Raw genomic sequence first — 14,049 nt, forward strand, 5'->3', positions numbered from 1 at the left:
GAGTTGTCCACACACACAGACGAGAGAGCATCAGCTGAGCGCTAGCAGACAAGCTAACGGTAGCTAAGAGCCAACAGCAGTAACGGCTACAAACGTTAGCAGACGAGCTAATGGTAATTAACAGCCAACAGCAGTAACGGCTACGAACGTTAGCAGACGAGCTAATGGTAATTAACAGCCAACAGCAGTAACGGCTACGAACTTAGTTAGGAGCCAAGAGCAGTAACGGCTACGAACTTAGTTAGGAACCAAGAGCAGTAACGGCTACGAACTTAGTTAGGAGCCAACAGCAGTAACGTCTACAAACGTTAGCTGGTGAGCTAACTATTCTGTCCACTGCATGTGCGTAACTGCACTGAGTAACAGATAGCTAAACACTTGGTGTGGCGTTGAAAAGGTGAAAAGATGACTCAGATGTAGAAGTAAAATGACGCTTTACTGTTTGTCTTGTCAGTTGCTTTACAAAGCCCACTCTTTCTTGTGAAACTGAAATATGGATACAGAAAAAAGGTAAATTGCACTGTTAGCTTAAACATAGAGCTACATGCTACATACAATGAAACAGGATTTTTATCATTAATTGAAATATATGAAATAAGCAATCAATATGCACAAACTATGAATTATTCAAATATAATATATAACAAACTCACAAACAAAGCTTCTCCAAGGCTCAACGACGGTGGATAAACCCGATTAAAGGTATGATGCTGCTCTGGAGCACATTTTCTATTCATAACATTATCCAAGATGGCCGCTCTGACCTGAGCCTTACCCATGTGACTAGCAAACAATGGAATGGCAAATAATTACAAAATAAAAGAGGACTTTTCAAAATAAAACTAGGAGTCACTGCTGAGCCACATCACACTAACAGTAGTTAAGAGCCAACAGCAGAAATAGCTAATGGCAGTAACGGCTAAAAACAACAGACGTTACCACATCTACCGTATAATTAACTCACTTTCTGTTGCTTTTTTTCAGCAAACAATCACTGATAGCTCGTTTACCTTCAGTAGAAACTTCTTCCTTTCTTTCTCACTTGGCTCACTTTTCAAAACTGTGATCCGACTTTATGCTCTCTGTCTCTGCATAGACTGACACAACACACTCAAAACAAACCAGTGGGCGGGGCTAAACTGTGTTTACAGTTCTCTGATTGGCCGATCTGACCTGATGCATTCAGGGGACAGAAAAACTTGGGAAAAATTGATTTTAGACGAGATCATACATGCAGTTTACTTATTAAACTAACGATTAATAATACAATAATTTCCTTTTATTTTATTTTCAAATTTATTTATGTAGCCCAATATATTAAAGGGGTTACATAAAAGTTTACCAAGGTGCTGCACAGTGATTTAGGCTACGTAAGGGATAATGCCCGACGAGGTGTCCATTTCTGATGTAGCCAGGGCACATCATAAATTGGAGGCATAGTGACAGGAACCGTCAACTGTCACACAAAGTTTTTCAGATGGCCAGTGCACTTCTTACTGCTTGTGTGTTTACAGACTCCAGTGCGATGATGCGCTGAAAAAAAGTTGTTATGGTCCGAGTGTCCATTGCCGTGGTTACTAACAAGCGTTTGAGCCAGCACAGTAATATTTAGAACGTTATCAGGCAATTTGACCGGAACATCTTTATCGGTGTCCATTATCACCTTTTTAATGGACACCCCGCAGCCAATCAGAATTGAGTATTCACCCAGACCATGGTATAAATGAAAGATATAGAGCCCAAAATGGTAAGAAAATGTAATGAGGATTAAAAATAAAGATAAAATAATAACGACCACTTCTTCCAAAAGCCTCTCCATCGGTCGGAGGGATTTGAAGCCAGTCTCCTGGGTTACCATGGCAGCTGTCTTCCCCCGTCCCCTAGACCTTAGAGCGGCTGACTCTGTGAGTCCAGCTCTGATGAGAGTTCTCCTTCCACTGGTAGAACAGAGCATCCTGCAGCGGATCAATGGGTCGGCAAACAGGGGCTCCTCCCCTACACTTCCACAGACCTGGGAGCAGTCCCTCCCCACTTTTAGAGCTGTTCTCCAAGCACGGAGCACAGACTGAGAAAAGGTTGAGGTGGTGAAGTCCGTTCCAGGTGGTTCCAAGGGAGAAACAGGTGTTTATCATATTGCAGACTCATAACTTTACGGAGCAACACTGATGCTGTTTCACTCCATAGCTGCTGCTTATGATATAACAAGCGCCTCACAGTCTGAAGGCCAAAAGCTGTGACAGGACTGCGAAGGTGGATCAGGCCCCGGCCACCTTCCACCACAAGAAGTTCACCAGCCTCTTCTGCACCTCCCTCAGAAGACTGTCCGGAGGCTCTACGACTGTAAACCGCTGCCAGAGCATCGAGGCAATCAAGGTATTAACAACCAAAGCCCTCCCCTATAAGACAGCTGAGGCTGGATCCAAGTCCACCTAGACCACCGGGCACTGACCTTCTCCACTACACCCTCCCAGTTTTTACTAATAAAACCCTCATTGCCCAGGAAAACACCTAGGAACTGTGTTGCACTGAAGCCCAGCTGGTAATGTTGACTTCTCTCTGTTCTTCCACTCAGCTAGAAGCAAACCCTCAGACTTGGACCAGTTCACCTTTGAGGAAGAGGCTCGTTCATATAGAGCCAACTTTTCCTCAAGAACTTTCACATCATTCTGACTTGTTAGAAAGACTGCAACGTCATCAGCAGAGGCCGACAAAGTCAGCACTACTTTCAGAGAAGGTTAGCCCTGACACACCCTGATAGTTGGTCATTAGTTTGTTTCCATCCTGCTTCAATCTGACTGTGCACAAAGCCACTTCACCCAGTGTCTGTACTGGACCTTTACTGAAGCTCTAATGGGTCTGAATGGGATCAGGTCCCTGCAGCAGGATCCCAGGCCTGATGGAGAGACTGGAACCAGAACTAACAACAGGAGGCTGAGATGTTTTGGTTTTGTTGCAGAAAGATTCAACACTTCATGGACACACTTTTAGATGAAGTTTAATGTATTTCAAATCTTTGAAGTGGTTTCATTTCAACATAGACAGAAACAGAATCAGTAGCAGTCTCAGTGAAATGCATCCAGGACGTACTCAGTCAGAATAAACTCTTCTCTGAATGTGTATCTGTGCAGCTCTGGAGAAGAGTTTTCTACCTTTTTTATTCCCTTCAAACAGCGGCAGGTCTTGCTCTTTGAACCCCGCTGCCCACCGTCCGTCAGCCTGAAATCCTAAAAGCCGCTGCGCGAGTCACGACTCTCAGACTCAAGAGGAGGCCCAACAAACTGCCTTTTTATGAACCGTTCACATCTGAGCCGTGAAACAACCGTGAGTCTGGGGCAAAGACAACACGACTTAAGTCTGCAGCTGGACTCTAATCTCCCTGAGTAACGCAGATCAAGGAGTCCACGGTTCTGAGCCTCTGAAGTTGGGTCTGATAAAGCCTGAAGATCTGGGGCCGTATTCACAAAGAATCTTAAGGTTAAAAGTAGCTCCTAAGGGCCGAATTTAGGAGCAACTCCTAAAAAAAGTGGGCGTGTCAGTCTTACATTTAGGACTCCTAGTTTTTTAAAATAAGAGTAATTCACAAAGTATTTTATGCCTAAAAGTAGCTCCTAAGTCTGGGAGAGCTTAAAAGTCCTCGTGAGGACTCCTAACTCACTAAGACCTATTCACAAAGAATCGGGAATGGCTGCAGCCAGGCAAATGTATGGAGGACTGCGAATTGCTGCAGAGGGGGGTGCTGGAGCACCTGCCCCTTTACCCATTGATGCCCAAAGTGCCTTTTTGTCGGTGTTTTTTTTTTTTGGTCATCTACAACATTTTCGCTATAAAACGGGAGTAGTGACGGTGACGGACTGTCAAATATAGGCGTCACAACGGTCGGACTGAGGTGACTGCGACCGCTGCAATGCAGTCATGTTGATGTGAGCCAAAAATATTTTTAAAAAGTTGGTGGGTGCGCTAGACGCAAATCTCAGTTAGTAGTAATAGCTCATGTGATAGGGCAGCTCCTTCAGTAAATTAAACTTATTGTCAGTCTGGGTTCGAATCCTGCTATAGGCCACAAATGTGGGTAATGCATTTTCTTTTCTCATCATTATTATGATGACCATATAATATTAGGGCTGTCAACGAATGTGAAAATTAATATTAAAATGTGGGAAGAAAAAAAACCAGCGGCTGCTTTGCGAGTGTGCGCACTGACCCTCATTGCATTTGCACAGCGTCACTCACTGCTGAAAGTGAAAGTGAGACGCGACAAAAACTGTAGCAGAAAGATGCAGATGGCAGAGAGAAAGACAGAAAATTCAGAGCCCAACTCGGCAGCAGAGAGAGTGGTTTGGACTCGAAGCAATCTAAAAAGCCCCGTCGGACCTGACGGCAAAAAAAAAAAAAAAAAAGTGAAGCGGAATGGGCGGCGGCGAGGAGGAGGGATGTGTTTTCCATATATGGTCTTGTTGCCAGACCGGGGTGAGTTAAGTTACAACACTTGACAGATTAGATTTAAACCTCCCTTTAAACCTCAGTTTAATTTTTACTCTAAATTAAGTTTAATTTTTAGTTTTTTTTTAGTTTTTAAACCTGTTGCACCAGAACTTTAAACTCCAGTTTAAACTGTGATCTATGGTTAATTTTAAACTGACAGTGGAGGAGGTTTAATTTTTTCAATGGCTGCACTTTTGAGGTGGAGTGAGCAAAATTAATTGAGAGACAGGCTCTCTCTCTTTTGCTTTGTTTTGAGACGTTTCTGGGCAGAGAGAGACGGTGTTTTCTCTGACAAAGCTCAGGTGAAGCTACGTGCAGCAGAGTAGGAGGCTCAGGGCTGCTAGCTGCACTAGCTGTCTCTGATGCTAACGAGTGCTAGCACGTCTCTCTCTCTCTCTCTTAGCAGCAGCAGTCAGGAGGACAAAAGAAAGAAATACAGTCTGAGTGAAGCGCTGGAGCTGCAGACCGATTCCCCACCGTCACTGACAACTAAAGCCTCGACTGGTAACAAGTATGAGGACCGTTGTGGGGAGCTAGCTCGATGCTAAATCCGGCTAGTGGTAGTGGTTAGCATCCACCGCTAACACCGTTTTCCCAGCTCGGCTCTCCTGTTTAAAAAAACAAAACAAAACATGTGACACCAGAGGCTCCTGGTGTTGGTGACGGCGGGTATTGGCCCAGACTGTTTCGTTTCCTCTGCGGTCTTGACTGCTGCTGTCAGGGGCAGGAGGCTAGTCTACACAGTTGAGCCCCCTTACGAAAATGTACTGTAGGAATACTATAAAAAATTACCATAGAAATACCAATAAAAAACTTATAGTATTACTATAAGTATTACTATAGTGATTATATGGTTTTTTTGGGACGCACTATAGAAAATTACTATAGAATTAGCTATGGTTATCCTACAGTGAAATTTTTGTTTTACTATAGTATTTTCATAGTATTGTAATGCCCACAGAAGCATCCGAGACGAGGTTTATCTTCAGAGCCGACGTTTTTATTAAACTTAACCAACGTGAGCACACAGACACATTCTCAGCTCTCATGCTACAACACAAAACTTCCGGTGCACCCTCTTCAGACTCCGAGAGAGCCGCCCCCCCCCCACTCTCTCCACCAACCACCGGCCTGCACGCTGACTGACATGACCTGCAGCCCAGTGTTTGACAGAAAGGGTCAAGGGTGACAGACGGACAGCCTATGGCTTTTAACTGGGGCCGTTACACTACCCCCCCACCACAAAGTTCCTCGCCCACGAGGGACGCCCAAAACAATTTATAGTCTGAACTCACACACATCTCATCAATTTTTTTTTTTTTTTTTTTTACAAATAACAAAAATATATGTCAATTTCAGTCCTTAAACACATTTTTCTAAACTAGGAGGGTCCGGGTAGACTACCGGCCCCTCCAGTGAGACCAGGGCGCATTCTAGCCCTTTCAGGAACATGTGGTGTGGTCTCACTCCTAACTACTCCCCCCCCAAAGGGGACCAACAAAGTCTCTGAACCGGTCTGGAGCTCTCCTCTGCCTTTGTGGCCGAGCTGTTTGGGGAACTGGGGATAAGGGAACTGGGGGCTCTGTCCCCGGCAGGGCGGCAGGGGAAGAGGGGTAAGGGGGCAACGGGGACTGGGGTGGGCCGGTGAGTGCAGGCTGGTCAGGGTCGCCCGACGTACTCTGTACCGGTGAGGAAGAGCCCCCTCTGTAGGGAGCCAGCCTGTCTCTATGCAGTGCAACCTTCCTTCCCCTCGCTGGCAACTGCACCCTGTAGACAACTTCTCCTAGCCGCTCCAGGACCCTACACGGGCCCACCCACTGGCTGTCCAGCTTTGGGCACCGGCCCTTCTTGCGCTGAGGGCTGTAGACCCAAACCAGCTCTCCAGCCAGAAAATGCCTCCCCTGCACTCTCACATCATAGTTCCGCTTTTGTCTCACACCGGCTCTCTGCTGCTGCCCCCGGGCGAAGCTGTGTGCTGAGTCCAGGCGGTCCTGCAGCTTCCTGGCATACTCAGGACCTGAGGGTGTGTCTACAGCATCTGGGGGCTGGCCAAACGCCAGCACTGCTGGGGTGCGGAGCTCTCTCCCCAGCATGAGGAGAGCAGGGGTGCAGGATGTGGTCTCTTGAACGGCAGAACGACATGCCATGAGCACCAGGGGCAGATGGTCGTCCCAGTCCCGCTGGTGTTGTGCAGTGAGAATAGCCAGTTGCTGACCCAAGGTTCGGTGGAATCTTTCTACTAACCCGTCACTCTGGGGCCGCAAAGGAGTGGTGCGGGTCTTGTGCGCTCCCAGACGTTCACACATGGTGGCAAATACCCGGGACTCAAAATTTCTCCCCTGGTCGGAGCGTATGGTCTCGGGCACTCCAAAACGGCTGAACATGCCCTCCACCAGGGCATCCACCACAGTCCCGGCCTCCTGATCTGGCAGAGCGTAGGCCTCGGACCACCTGGTGAAGTAATCTATGGCAGAGAGGACGTAGCGGTTACCTTTGTCTGAGCGTGGTAAAGGGCCCACCACGTCCACCGCCACCCTCTCCATCGGGGCGCCCACAGGAAACTGTTGGAGTGGTGCGTGGGAACGACCAGAGGGCCCCTTGCGGGCTGTGCAGGGGTCACATCGGCGGCAAAAATCTTCCACGTCCCTCCTGCACCGACCCCAGTAGAAACTTTGGCGGAGGCGGTGGAGAGTTTTCCTTACTCCAAAATGCCCGGACCCTGCAGCTCCATGCATGGCCTTGAGCACCCCCTCACGCAGGCCCTTAGGGACGACGACCTGCCATCTTTCCTCCCCCGTTGCAGGCTCCTTCCACACCCGTTGTAGCACGCCCTGGTGTAGACGCAGAGCATCAAACTTGGACCACAGTCCCTTGGTCGTTGTGGAGAGCGCTGCCACTTCTTCCCATGGGGGGCGCTGTTGTGCCTCCACCCACTGCAGAATGAGCTGTAGGTCCACGTCCTGTACCTGCTGCTGTCTCCACTCTGCCATGCCCACAATCTGCAGCTCCCGGCACATGAGCTCCTCCGCCTGCTGCACAGTGGAACCAACGTCCTCCTCTCCCCGAAGCTCCCTCTCTCTCACCTCTCTCTTCTCGCAGTAGCGACACCCGTCTGCTGCACACGGCCGGCGTGAGAGGGCATCGGCGTTTGCGTGGCGTGCCCCAGCTCGGTGCTCCACGTGGAAGTTGAAGGCCTGGAGCTCCTCTAACCACCTGGCCACTTGTCCCTCTGGCTCCTTGAATGTCATGAGCCACTGAAGGGCCGAATGGTCCGTCCGCACTGTGAACAGAAACCCACACAGGTAATATTTGAAGTGCCTGATTGACAGAACGACCGCCAAAAGCTCCCTGCGGGTGACGCAATATCGCCTCTCATGTTTGTTAAAGGCCCGGCTGAAGTAGGCGACCACCCGCTCTCCATCCGGCCCCACCTGAGACAGTACACCTCCCACACCCACACCACTCGCGTCTGTATCCAGGATGAAGGGCAAGGTGGGGTCAGCTGGAGCAAGCACTGGAGCCTCGCTCAGGGCACGCTGGAGGCTGCTGAATGCCTCCTGACACTTTTCAGTCCATACAAAGTCTCTGTCCTTTTGTAGGAGCTGGAACAGGGGTGCAGCGGTGCAGGCAAAACCCAGTACAAACCTCCGATAGTACGAGGCCAAGCCCAAGAAACTTTTCAGCTGTTTCTGGTTGATGGGGGCGGGCCAATCAGTGACGGCCTGCACCTTCTCTTTCATGGTGCCGATGCCCTCCCCTCCCACTCTGTGTCCCAGAAAGCACACCTCCTGCTGCATGAAGTGGCATTTGTCGGGGTGCAGCCTCAAGCCAGCTGCTCTGATTCTTGTCAGCACCAGTTGCAGGGAACCCAGGGCAGCCTTGAAGGAGCTGCCATGTACCAGAATGTCATCAAGATAGACCAGGCACTGCTGACGGGGTACACCAGCCAGCACCTTGTCCATCACCCTGGCGAAGGTGGCAGGGGCGTTACAAAGTCCAAAACAGAGAACCTTGAACTGCCACAGCCCCCGCCCGGTGCAGAAGGCTGTCTTGGGCCTGGACTCAGCTGCGAGGGGTACCTGGTAATAACCGCTGCGGAGGTCCAGGGATGAGAACCAGGAGGACCCCGAGACCAGGTCCAGTGCCTCGTCAATGCGAGGGAGGGGGTATGAATCCTTCTTGGTTACTCCATTCACTGGTCTGTAGTCTGAGCAGAGCCGCCAGCCGACTTTCTTCGGTACCATGACAACAGCTGCTGCCCACGGACTATCGGAGGGCTCAATGAGGTCTGCCTGCAGCATTTTTTCCACAGCTTCATCACAAGCCTGCTGACGAGCCAAGGGAAGGCGGCGAGGGCGACACTTGATAGGCTGCGCATCCCCTGTGTCGATCTCGTGCTGCAAAAGATGAGTTCTCCCCACCTCTTCATCACTCAGCGCAAAACAGTCTCGAAACTCCAGCAGCACCTGCCACAGCTGCTCCTGCTGCTGCGGGTCGAGGCTGCTACAGTTCCTCCTCCATATCTCTCTCACTGCAGCCAACACCCTCTCCTCCCCCATCTGTGACACCGAGGGTGAGGCCGCTGTGGAGAGACCTCTGCCGGGGCTGATGGTGCGAATCTCACTTTGGGGAGGGGACACAGGAGACAGGGGCCTGGGAAAGGAGGGAACAACAGTCTCTATTGCGTTAGCTGCAGGAGAGCCCGGAAGCGAGTCAGGAAGAAACCTGGGAAACAATGTGATAACTGGGCCCTCCTGAAAACTCACAGTCCCTCTTAGGAGATCCAGCTGACAGCCTGCAGCCCTCATGAAGTCCAGGCCCAGGATACATGGATCCTGAACCGCAGCTATCCATACTGGGTGACGCAGCGTTCTTCCCCCCACCGTCACAGACAGCACACCTCTGCCTCTCATAGGAGCCAGCTCACCTGTGACCGTGCGCAGTCGCACCGAGGTGGTCTCGAGCTTTGTCCCTTCTGGTACCACATCTGGTCTCACCACAGTCACTGTCGACCCTGTATCCACTAGCGCCGAACATGGCACTCCCTCCACTGTGATGGGAATGTAACAAGAGTCACCTGCAGATGCACGCCCCACTGCGACGACTGGCTCCCAGCATGAGTTGTCAGCGTCACCTGTTTCTGTGGGGAGTGGCGCCTGGCTCCCCTGGCTGCGATGTTGGGCACCTCCAGATGGCGGTGGGGGATGTGGCTGCCGTGCTACAGATGGGGCTGATGTTTGGGACCGCATATCCCCCTCTATGCGGGCCCTGAGCCGTTTCCCTGAGCCTGGCGTGACTTGGGGCATTCTCTGACCAAATGTCCAGGCTGGCCACACCCCCAGCAGACCCTGGGCCCTGGGTGTGGTCTGCGTGCTGTCTGCAGTGACACAGCCCTCAACAGTCCAGTTACTTCATCCACCCACGCCGGCCTCTCTTCGACAGGAGGGCTCCCCACTGCAGCCCTTACCGCAGGTGAGTTCTTATCATGACAGCTTGCACCAGCCACGCCCCACACATTCTCCCTCTCCACAGCCATCTCCAAGGCTGCCTGCAAGGTCTGAGGGTGCTGCAGCTGCACCTGGACACGTAACTCCGTGGGGCTGAGGGCTCTGATAAATTGGTCCCGTGCCAGCTCGCTCTGTACTCCTGGGGGCATGTGAGCATACGCCCGCCGTGTCAGGCTCTCTACGTCGTTGGCCAGCACACGCAGCGGCACCCCTGCCTTCCTGCCCCGGTTACTCAGTTCATTTCGCAGGAGCTCGGGCTGTAAACACTGTCCAAACCGTCTCTGTAGGGCCCCCACTAAAGCTCCATAGTCTCGTCTGTCATTCGGGCTCAGCAGCAGAAGACAGGACAGAGCATCATCAGTGAGGCACAGAGCCAGCTGTAGCGCTTTATTGTCCATTGTCCATCCCTCTGCATGAGCTAACAGTTCGAACTGGGCCAGGAAAGCCTCCCAATCGGACTTACCGGAGTACTTGGGGGTTTTCACAGTTGAGACCACCACCGGCCGAAGAGCGCCGTCCTGCCTGCCGCCATCCATCGCTGGCGAGCCACTTCCGGTCAAGCGAGGAGCGGCGCGAATCGCCGATGAAGGGGTCAGGCCGGCCTCGGTAGCCATCTTCACCGCGGCGTCCCTCAGCCGATCCCTCGCTTCGTGAGCAGCTCTCGTGAACTCACTGCTCATGTCCTCCGACCACCCGCAAGCACCGCCGTCCTCCTCGTCAGTCCTCACCTCGGCCTTCACTTTTTTTCCTCGTCTGCCGTCCATAACTCGCGGCGGCTAGCGGCGGCTAGCAGCAGCTAACAGGCTAACTCGAGAGCGACGCCAAACTAGCCTGACCGGATGCCGTCTTCCGTCCGAAGTCACTTCTGACACCAGTGTAATGCCCACAGAAGCATCCGAGACGAGGTTTATCTTCAGAGCCGACGTTTTTATTAAACTTAACCAACGTGAGCACACAGACACATTCTCAGCTCTCATGCTACAACACAAAACTTCCGGTGCACCCTCTTCAGACTCCGAGAGAGCCGCCCCCCCCCCACTCTCTCCACCAACCACCGGCCTGCACGCTGACTGACATGACCTGCAGCCCAGTGTTTGACAGAAAGGGTCAAGGGTGACAGACGGACAGCCTATGGCTTTTAACTGGGGCCGTTACAGTATTATTCTAGTTTTTCTATAGTATTTTGGGCACTATAGGAGATTACTATATAGTTTGTTTTCTATAATATTTCTATGCTTTCTGGTACTGTAGGAAAACTATAATAATACTTTAGAATTGACTACTGATTCAATAGTTAAATGTTAGTGTTCATAAAGTATGGCTATAGTAGTTCCTTAAGTATTACTATATAGTTTTAATGGTAACACCATAGAGTCTAACTGTAAGAGGACTACCGTAGTTACAGTAGGAAACACCATCTTATGACAACAATTTTACCATAAATTCTGCATAATTAACTTTACAGTGTTATTATATGTTTCTATACCAGGTTTTGGAAAAAACAAAAAACAAAAAAGACCATAGAAATAATACAAAAAACACAGCAGTATGTTTTTTTGTTTTTTTTTAATCTGTATATGTTCTCTGAAACACATTGCAATGATACAAGCAATAGTATACAATTAGAAATGCTGATGCCAAAGTGAATTAGCTTTAATATTTGTAGTCATTCCAATATCCTACTTAAAAACAAATGCTGGCGGGACAGTGTTTGGCTCAGTTGGTGGAGCAGTCACCCCATGTGTTGGGACTGCGGTCCTCACAGCGGGCAGCCCCGGTTCGGGTCCTGCATTGGACGGCCCTGTCCTGCATGTCGTTCCCCCTCTCTCTGACTCCCCATTTCCTGTCTTTCTCTCGACTGTGCTTTCCACTGAAGGCAAAAAAAGTCCCAAAAATATAAAAATGCTGGCTATGCCGCAACGAGCATGGAAAACTTCACAGCACAGCCCTCCAGGCTCCTGTTGCCAGGGACGACCAGGTGTGGGCCGGACACTCCAGTGCTTCATGCAGACTGTGTAAAAATAAAAATAATTTAATTTAAATGTAAATATAAATATTATTCAAGCTGCAAAACAGAGTTATGTTGGATTTTTATGCACAATGACAAATTAACATTCTATTCTGAATCCCAACTATCACTTTAAGATACGTTTTCACTTACCACAGTTGGTGTCCTTGGTGTCTGGGTGCATCTTCTGGTACTGGCTATGCTGGACCTTCACGTGAGCCTCGATGGAGGATGGGTTCTCACCATGAACGATTGATGCCATCTGAGAGTTTTGAGAGGGAGAGAGAGAGGGCGGGGGGTTGCTTACAAATATATCTGACTTTAAACAGTAATCATTATGTCCAAATTATAGCTAACAACCAAGTTAACTGTGTCCTTGACTTGGATTGAGTTGCGTTCTTTTTTATCAAGATGGGTTGGGTGACCTAAGACATGTTTTTCCAGCTGGTTCTTGCAGTTTCTACCTTTTGACAAGCTTCGTTACAGACATATAAACATAACTAAGGAAAGCTCTGAAAGCATCATGCACACACTCACCTTGAAGTGACTGGCCCCTTGAGATTGTTGATGAATTAACTGAATTTGATCTGCTATTTCAACGACCCTTGAAATGGGCACCATGGTGTCTGCAAGGCCTCACTCAGCTGTTTCACCATCCACATCATTATCTGAAAAAAGTAAACAGAGAGAGATGAAATAGCTGCACACTTGACAGGAAAGTAGTCAAGATAAACTCAGCTAATTTAACTAGGGAGATATTACTAGCTTGTCCCTAACCAAAGCATGCCTTAGCTGTGATAAATTAAATTCAACAACATTCAGTATTTCCTCTATCATATTTTATCCAGATCAACAGTTTGAGAACCCACAGCCCACGTTTTGTTAATTTTTCAAAACAACACTATAATTTGATTAGTGTATTAAATAAATGCCTATGTATCCACTTCAACCTTTATACAAATCATTAAACAGGCGACGTTGTGAATGGAGAACTTTGTCCTCCTGAAGCTGTCATACATCTGACAGGCCACTGTCCACCACAGGAAACACTTGAGGACATAGTTTATAACTACGGTAGTCTGACAGCTAGTCACTGTCACTGACACAGTCAAACCAAGAGTTTAAACTTTATCGCTCCTGGTGGGAGCGGCACGGCTCTTCACACACGCAGGCAGGCAGGCAGGCGCACGCGCACACACACACACACACACACACACGTACACGATCCAAAAAGCTGTCACATGCGCCGCCAGACTTTTTTTTTCAGAGCTCTGAAGCTGCATTTTACATTAGCTGACGGCTAACGTTAGCGCGAATTGACATAACTTAATGTTACTGAGAGGAGGAAAATCTTTTGCAAGCAAGCAACACACTGGCCCACTTTGAAAACCAAGTTAGGTTACGTTATCTTTAACTTAACAACGTTAACGGGCGAGCTACAGGCCCGTTTTGTGTTGCCAGGCAATAATGTTAAGCTAATGCTAATGCTAAGTCGCTAACGTTTTGTCAACGGACATGACACTCCAGTTAAATTTAATTAACTTAAATTTAGTTACCTCTGAATCTCTGCGCCTCCTCTCCGGTCACATCCACGCCAGTTTCACGCATCCTTTTTCATGTTTCCTCTGTCAAAGGGACAGCGAGTGCCATTGCTGATGTTTCTTCTCTGCCAGCTGCTGAAATGCGAAAATCCTCGGCGACCGTTGGTCGTTGGTCAACTGCCAAGTCCAACAGCCGAAAGTAGAGCTGGTTACCCCGGCAACAGAGAGTGTGTTGTTGAGCCAGAGGCAGGCCTGTGACAAACATGGATCATTTTCTCCTGATGTGTCCGTCTGAAAATTGCCATTTTAGTGTCAAAATGTTCAGAAGTGATGTCCTTTCTTGTGTTGTTTTTAATTTTCTTACAGTCAGTATTATATCAAAATTACAGAATTGACTGGATAATTTTTATCAACATTGCTTCATATCTGCTCCAAAAAAATATTTATATTATTTCAAGGCTAATTCAACTGTAGCTCAGAAGTTAAAGCAAAATTAATATTTTATTAACAT

The 14,049-nt window shown here is 49.0% G+C and overlaps 1 protein-coding gene and 1 long non-coding RNA gene across 2 annotated transcripts in view; one reads left to right on the plus strand and one right to left on the minus strand.

Moving 5' to 3' along the window:
• Positions 1-14,049, plus strand: part of LOC310995741 (NACHT, LRR and PYD domains-containing protein 12-like) — a gene marked incomplete at its 3' end in the record, with an annotated part of 91,398 nt that overhangs the window by 48,207 nt on the left and 29,142 nt on the right. The gene's annotated exons all lie outside the window — the stretch shown is intronic.
• Positions 11,841-13,711, minus strand: LOC310995871. The gene is made up of 4 exons (XR_014595855.1): positions 13,554-13,711; positions 12,535-12,665; positions 12,151-12,259; positions 11,841-12,000 (listed from the first exon to the last, which is right to left on the minus strand). It is a non-coding gene; the product is annotated as an uncharacterized lncRNA (long non-coding RNA).

Source organism: Trachurus trachurus (genome assembly GCF_905171665.1).
Source record: "Trachurus trachurus genome assembly, chromosome: 13".
NCBI lineage: Eukaryota > Metazoa > Chordata > Actinopteri > Carangiformes > Carangidae > Trachurus > Trachurus trachurus.